Source organism: Olea europaea, chromosome 2 (genome assembly GCF_002742605.1).
Source record: "Olea europaea var. sylvestris chromosome 2, O_europaea_v1, whole genome shotgun sequence".
In the NCBI taxonomy this organism is placed as follows: domain Eukaryota; kingdom Viridiplantae; phylum Streptophyta; class Magnoliopsida; order Lamiales; family Oleaceae; genus Olea; species Olea europaea.
In genome coordinates, this window is record NC_036238.1 from 29,173,991 (window position 1) to 29,181,107 (window position 7,117).

Here is a 7,117-nt window from a genome sequence, read left to right on the forward strand (position 1 = left end):
AAAAAAGCATGAACAATTTTATATATGGCTACATTTTGAAAGAGTGTAATCATATGTAGTATAGATGTTCTCTCCATGTGCACGTAAGGGTGCAAATCACGAACCGAAATAGCTTTCGAACCTTGAACTTGTGTACAGGCGTGACCTACATACACGAATGTTGGACCAAACGGAGCAAAAATTGACCCGTTCGAAGTGTTCACGTTTTGCAATTTTTTTTCTCCAACTGACTTTTGAGTGTCTAAAAATTGCTAAAACTTCAGCAGAAACTAAAGTGACTCCAATATTTATTGTCATAGAGTTAATAACAGATTTATCTTATATTAAATCTCATTTCCAGCAATTCCAATACACACGAAATACAGAGAAAAACTGTTCGGTGGTCTGTCTGCATACATAATCTCATTTCTGTAAGCGTCATCTTGGTGGTGATATTGTTCAGATACTGAGTAGCATCTGCGGTACTCAGATCCTACTGATTTTACCATCGTATCCTTAAAAATAGACGTTCGGATTAAATTTCAAACACTTACGGTGAGGGGACAAATCTGTTTTAAGGAAGTTGTGCTTGCATAGTTCTCGGGTTGAAAGTTCATCCGTTATTTATTTAATTCCTGCGATTTTATATATTTCTGCAATTTATTCGAGTGCTTTATATAATTTCCAGTTTTATTATTTTGTCATTCTATTTATGTTATTAAAAAATTAATCTGCGTTATTTGGCTAACTAGATTAATTTGATCAAATTAATTTGTTTATTCTATTGCAATTTAAATCTGCTATATTTTATCTTGTTCACTGCATATACGGTATGCTAGTGGAAATACAATATGCTGTACAAATATGGTCTGTTGTTGCATATACGGTATATAGCATATACGGTATGCTGGTGGAAATACGGCATGCAGCTACAAATACGATAAGCTGTGAATACGGTTATCTGCATATACAGTAATTTGCATATACGGTATGCTGGTGGAAATACGGCATGCAGCTACAAATACGATAAGCTGTGAATACGATTATCTGCATATAAAGTAATTTACATATACGGTATGCGTAAATACAGTATGTTGCATATACTGTATGCATAAATCCAACATGTAAATTGCATATACGGTATGAATAATCCTATTTCATCCACTACACTAAATTTCCAACAAAAAAGGGTTAAGGAAAGCTCCAGAGGGTCTATCCATCGCGAGATGCTATTTGAGGGGAAGGAAAATGGAAAAGGAAAGAGAAAGTGAAACGAGAGGAAAAGGAGAAATTTAGGTTGCTAGAAAAAAATAATAAAAATAAAATCTGATGAATAATAACAGAGCCAATTTTGAAATAGTTAACTCAACAAAACTTAAGAACTCATGTGACAAGAATGAATGGTAATCAAGAAGGCCCTCTTTTAAGAGAAGGTAGATAGATTTCTTTTTCTATCTTTTAGTGCTTCATTTTTTACTAATCATTTTAAGCTTCAAAAGTCACTGAATAGGCAAGTCACCGATTCTTGATGTTTTTGAAGGTAGTTGAAGGGAACCTTGTACCTCGATTACTATTTATTGGATATAAACAGAGTTGAATTATTTAATGAACTTACAACGTTAGTAGACTAAAAATTTACAATTATATATTGATTTATTACTGTTCTTTCCCATAAAAAATGATGAAGATGCCATATTTACAGAAAGTCACAGCCAAAATTATCTGATACCTCAGTCCCTAACAAAATGTTCTAGAAAAATAAAGATGGATAGACCTACCTTCCTTAATCTCACTTGGACCATCCCGATAAGAGAAACATGATTTCAATAATGCCGAGGTTATTGATCCACCTGGCATAAGATATTTCATTAACCAGCTTATGAAAAGAAAAAAACAATATCCAGAAAAGGCAACAAGAAAATATTTTAGTAATTTGATTATTTACTGTATCGGGAGCAAACTGCATTTCGGTGCTAATTGCTTGCATAATTTTCTCATAATCATTATAAAAGATAATAAAAATATAACTGTTGACCCCAGAATATGTTGCCAACAGATGCCGAACCCACCCGCGCACACGTGAGCGAAAGTCTAACACGCTAAGACACGTGGACGGTCTAAAAAGGAACGGATCGAGGGCGTGGGAATAGCTCAACGATGCGGAATGAGAACGTTTGGAATCCGGTGATATGATCGTAGACCGATTGTACAATAATTACCAATCGACGTTTGTTAATGTATATCTAAATATGTACGAACTCGTTTGTGTTGCAAGATAATAAGAGAGGGTTGAGTAAAGTATGGTTTCTTGTATTGATTCTTGCATTAGTCCTTCAATATTATACAAGAGAAGTATTTATAGTGTTAAATGTGAAATGGTAGCCCTTAAATGAGGTGGCATGTGGCCTCATCTCCTTAATTCAAACATCCAAACCTAGGCATCATCATTGACTTGCTAGCTTACTGTGCATTTATTGCTTGTGCAGAATCCCCATGCTAGTGATAAGACTTGACATATGTACTCATGATAAACGTTCCATCAATTATTCAAACAAGATCTTTATGTAGAAGATCTCTTGGGAGAGGTGATCATGGGAGACGTTCCTTCATGGTTCGGAGGCTTCTGCCACTCATGTAGTACTTCCACTTCAGGGATTCGGCTATCTTCGCAGGCCTCGGTATATGGGCCTCGACATATGGGGTTCGACTACTTTCACAGGTCTCGGTATATGGGCCTCGGCCATACATGCCACCTCGGCTGGAGTGCCACGTGGCTCAGATTGAGTGGGACATAGGCCCAAGTAGGTTAGCCAAGTATGACAACACGTAACAATAGTCCCCCAAATCCAAGTATAGTCATTTATGTAATGCATGGACTTTACTGAAGTAAAGCCAGTGGGTTGGGTAAAAATTGAAAGAATTTTTGAACCCAAATAATAGTCCTCCAAGTCCAAGTATAGATATTTATATCATAGTTGGAGTTAGAAATGTGCTGTTGTGGGTGAATGATAAAGAAGCCGAGGTGGTGAAATGAACTAAATGTACGAGGCTTGTGGAAGCTGAAATTGAAGATGAAGCCGAGGTGGTTGGGAAATCGAACCTGTGAGACTTGATGGCTAAATGTTGAAGATGAAGCCGAGGTGGTTGGAAAACCGAACCTGCGAGGCTTGATGGCTGAATTTTGAAGAGGAAGTTGAGGTTATAGATCAATGGCTTACACCCCGTCCACGGGCTTTGGCTCTTTAAGTGATAACAAGGATGCTGGGTCTGGTTGGGAAACTGAACCTACGAGGCTTGATGGCTGAATATTGAAGAGGAAGCTGAGGTGGTTGGGAAACCGAACATGCGAGGCTTGATGGCTGAATGTTGAAGAGGAAGCCGAGGTTCATTGACAATAATTGTTCCTCGATAGTTGTGCCAATGATTTGATGTCTTGCGCATATTTTCGAGGAAAGGTGGTTGAACCGTTGCGACTTCCAAGGCGCCTGTCGCCGTCAAATTAAAATCATAATTATTAGAACAGCTAGAGCTTCTAGAAGCAGACACGTTGAATGAGGTGAATGGGAGACACGCTTAAATCTGAGGCGTATGTTTAAAAAATTGTTTGAATTCTACGCCTCAGATTTGATTTAAACTGAAGGGTTCAGATTGAATGAGCTTCAATCTGACGGTGTGGGTTCATCCGGATCCTTTATAAAAGGCGAGAGAACTCCCTTTTTCAAAATTTTCCAGCACTTGCAATCTGATTTCTCCTCTTAGAGCTTAGACATTCCGGCATTGAAGCAATTCCATTTACTGCTTTTTCGGCCCACTCTATTCACGTAGTTTTTCAGTAGATATTTTTCATCCTCTTATTGTGTTCTTAGTTGCTTTCTGAGATGGATTCGACTTCGAGTAGGGAGTTGGTCACTGTCGCGTTGTTTGGTCGAGGGTCTAGTTACAGGGGGGACTCCGAGGTTGAGCAGATTGCTATGACCAAGGAGGAAGTAGATTACAATGTAGAGTGGGGGACGTCTAGAGTCCCTTCGAATATGACGTCGAAGAGGTTGGAGGAGATAAGGAAGAGGAATTGTGTACCTCAATATGTAGAAATGTTGGTGCCCGAGGCCCATGAGCGAGCCTGTTATCCAAGGCCGGGGTGCGTGGCGGTGAACGAATATTTGTTTAAGGCAGGTATGTGTCTTCCTCTGCACTCCTTCTTCAGGGTTGTGCTGAGGAATTTCATGTTGTCGCCGACCCAGGTTCTGGCAAATGGGTGGAGCCAGTTGGTTGGCTTGTACTTCCTGTGGAAGGAAGTGTCGCTTGGGGAGGACATGCCTCTCCACGTCTTCATGACCCTATTCCAGCCTAGGATAATAGGTAAGGAGTTCAAGGGGTGGTATTACTTGACTCTCTGGGGGGGCCCATGCACCTTTTGTTGTGGGGCAGCCTTCTTCCATAAAGGGATGGAAGGAGCCGTGGTTCTAAGTGAGGGGCAGGTGGCAGGCGGTGGAAGGAGACAAAGCCCTGTCTTGCATAGTACCGACCCAGTACTACGAAACTCGTGAGTCTCCCGACCTAAGTAGTTTACATTCCATTTTTAGCCTTAATTTTTCTCTAACTGTTGAGGCCTCGTTTGCAGATTGCAGTACGAGGTTCGAGCTGAGCAGGGAGGAGTTTGAAGTGATAGAGGATATTTACAAGAGACCTCTGAAGCTTCGCCACTTCGACCACCTCATCGACAGAAGTCGCTATTTCCTCGACTTCGAACCGATGGCCTCCAAGGGTATGAAGCTCCCACACTTGTATATTTTTGTGTTTTCATTTTGGTACTAACGCGTTGTGTTTTGCAGATAAGTTTAAGAGGAAGGAGTACCCAGCTCCTGACATGGCGTCCATACTGAGGGCAACTTCCACTGTGAAGGCAAGGCCCCTGAAGCCGCCAAGGTCAAGTGGTACGAAGGAGGTTCGAGGTAGAGTTGAATGTCTCTCCAAGGAAAGCACCTCGCGGGCTTCCGAAGAGGGAACCCCTCTGAGGCCAGAAAAGGCCAAAGAGCCTTGGGGAAAGGAGAAAGTCCCTGAGGAGCCGAAGAAGAGAAAGCTGGTGCACATCTCTAGCTCGTCTGGCAAATTTGGGAGTTCTGTGTCCCAAGGCAAAGAAGTCGGACCGTCGAAGCTATTGGAAGCCGCCTCGAAAGCGGTTAAGATTGAAATGGTCAGGCGTACAGAGGCTGATGAGGTGAGGGAGGAGGCTGCCAAAGAGAAACCCATTCGAGTGTAAGGTAAGTCTCCGAGTTTCCTTGCTGGCAGGGAGGAGCCTCTGGCCCCAGCTTTGGTGGAGGCCCTGCCACCTGAGATTCGAGTCGCCACAGAAAGTTTTTATAAATTCTGGACGGATCGGTGGCAGCTACACACCTCCTCCTGTGATGCCACGGACTTGACCAGGGCTCTTGTGAGCTAAAGTGTTAGGACCTTTGGCCTTGCACTGGAATGCAGGGAGGCCCTCACTGACTTCCAGACAAGGACCACCGCCTCAGAGAAGAAGACAACCTCCCTTGCAGAGGAACTGAAGGCAGCTAGGGCCAAGGCTAAGGTATGTAGGGCCCAAAAACTTGAAAAATCGGCCAAGTTGGAGTCTGCCTTGGCCCAGATAGAGGCATTGAAGAGGGAGGTGCATGAATCTTAGTGTGAGGTGGCCTCCTTGACAAAGAAGGTGGAGGTTTCCAATGACCACCAGAGGGTGACATCCAAAGCCTTGGAGAAGGCTAATAGGGAGCTAACAGGGGCCCAAGATGCATACAAGTTCATCGAGGGCCAAATTAAGTGGTATGTCGATGATACAAATCATGCTACGGAGGAAGCCCAAAATGCAAGGGAGGAGGCAGTGAAAGACTACATCGCCAATTTCCACAATACTGCGGAGTACCAGAGCTTCAGCACTTACTGGAGGAACTTTGCTTATACTGAGGTGATGGAGCGGGCTGAGGAGTTGTACCCAAATCAGGACCTGTCGCAACTCAGGTCGGGGTTTGTGGATGAGGTGCCTCAAATCCCAGCTAGTGAAGCGATGGGAGATGAAGTAGCAAAGGCAGAAGAAGCAAACTCTGATGCTCAAGCTGCGGAAGTCCCAGCTACTGAAGCACCTCCATCACCTTCTCAGACTTAGGATAGTTTTCTTTTCGGTCATTTATGATGTACTGGCCTCAGGCCCCTCCTTTTGTAATCTCAGTTGAAAATCAATATAATATCTTTTTCGTCTAATGTTGTTTCTTTCTGTGAAGTGTGTTGGCCTCGCTAAGTAATTGAATGTAATGTTGATTGAAGAACTAAATAACTTTAATTGGGTATCCTAACTCCAATCACTTGAACGAATAAATTGTATGCAAGCCTCACGTGTTATGACCAATATGGGACTTAAGCAAATGAATTGTACTTGAGCTTAATAATTGTAACCTGAAGGGATCCTGAAAGTGCACCGTGTTGCAGTTGAACTAGGAGTTTTACTCTGATACGAGGTGGCCCAGAGATGTGACCCCGGCCTCTTCTCCGAGGTGATGACGCTTCCCAACATGGTGGATGGTGTAGCCATGTTGAGACTTCTTCCCTTGGCATTCAGCCTCGCCAAAGGGAGGCATGTGCATGCGCCTCGGAGTCCGAATGAGGTGGCCCAGAGATGGGACCCCGGCCTCTCCTCTGAGGTGACGACGCTTCCCAACATGGTGGATAGTGCAGCCATGTTGAGGCTTCTCCCCTTGGCGTTCAGCCTCGCCAAAGGGAGGCATGTGCATGCACCTTGGAGTCCGAACGAGGTGGCCCAAAGATGGGACGCTGGCCTCTCCTCTGAGGTGACGACGCTTCCCAAAATAGTGGATGGTGCAGCCATGTTGAGGCTTCTCTCCTTGGCATTCAGCCTCGCCAAAGAGATGCATGTGCATGCACCTCGGAGTCCGAACGAGGTGGCCCAGAGATGGGACCCCGGCCTCTCCTCTGAGGTGATGACGCTTCCTAACATGGTGGATGGTGTAACCATGTTGAGGCTTCTCCCCTTGGCGTTCAACTTCGCCAAAGAGAGGCATGTGCATGCGCCTCGGAGTCCGAACGATGTGGCCCAAAGATGGGACGCTGGGCTCTCCTTCGAGGTGACGACGCTTCCCAACAT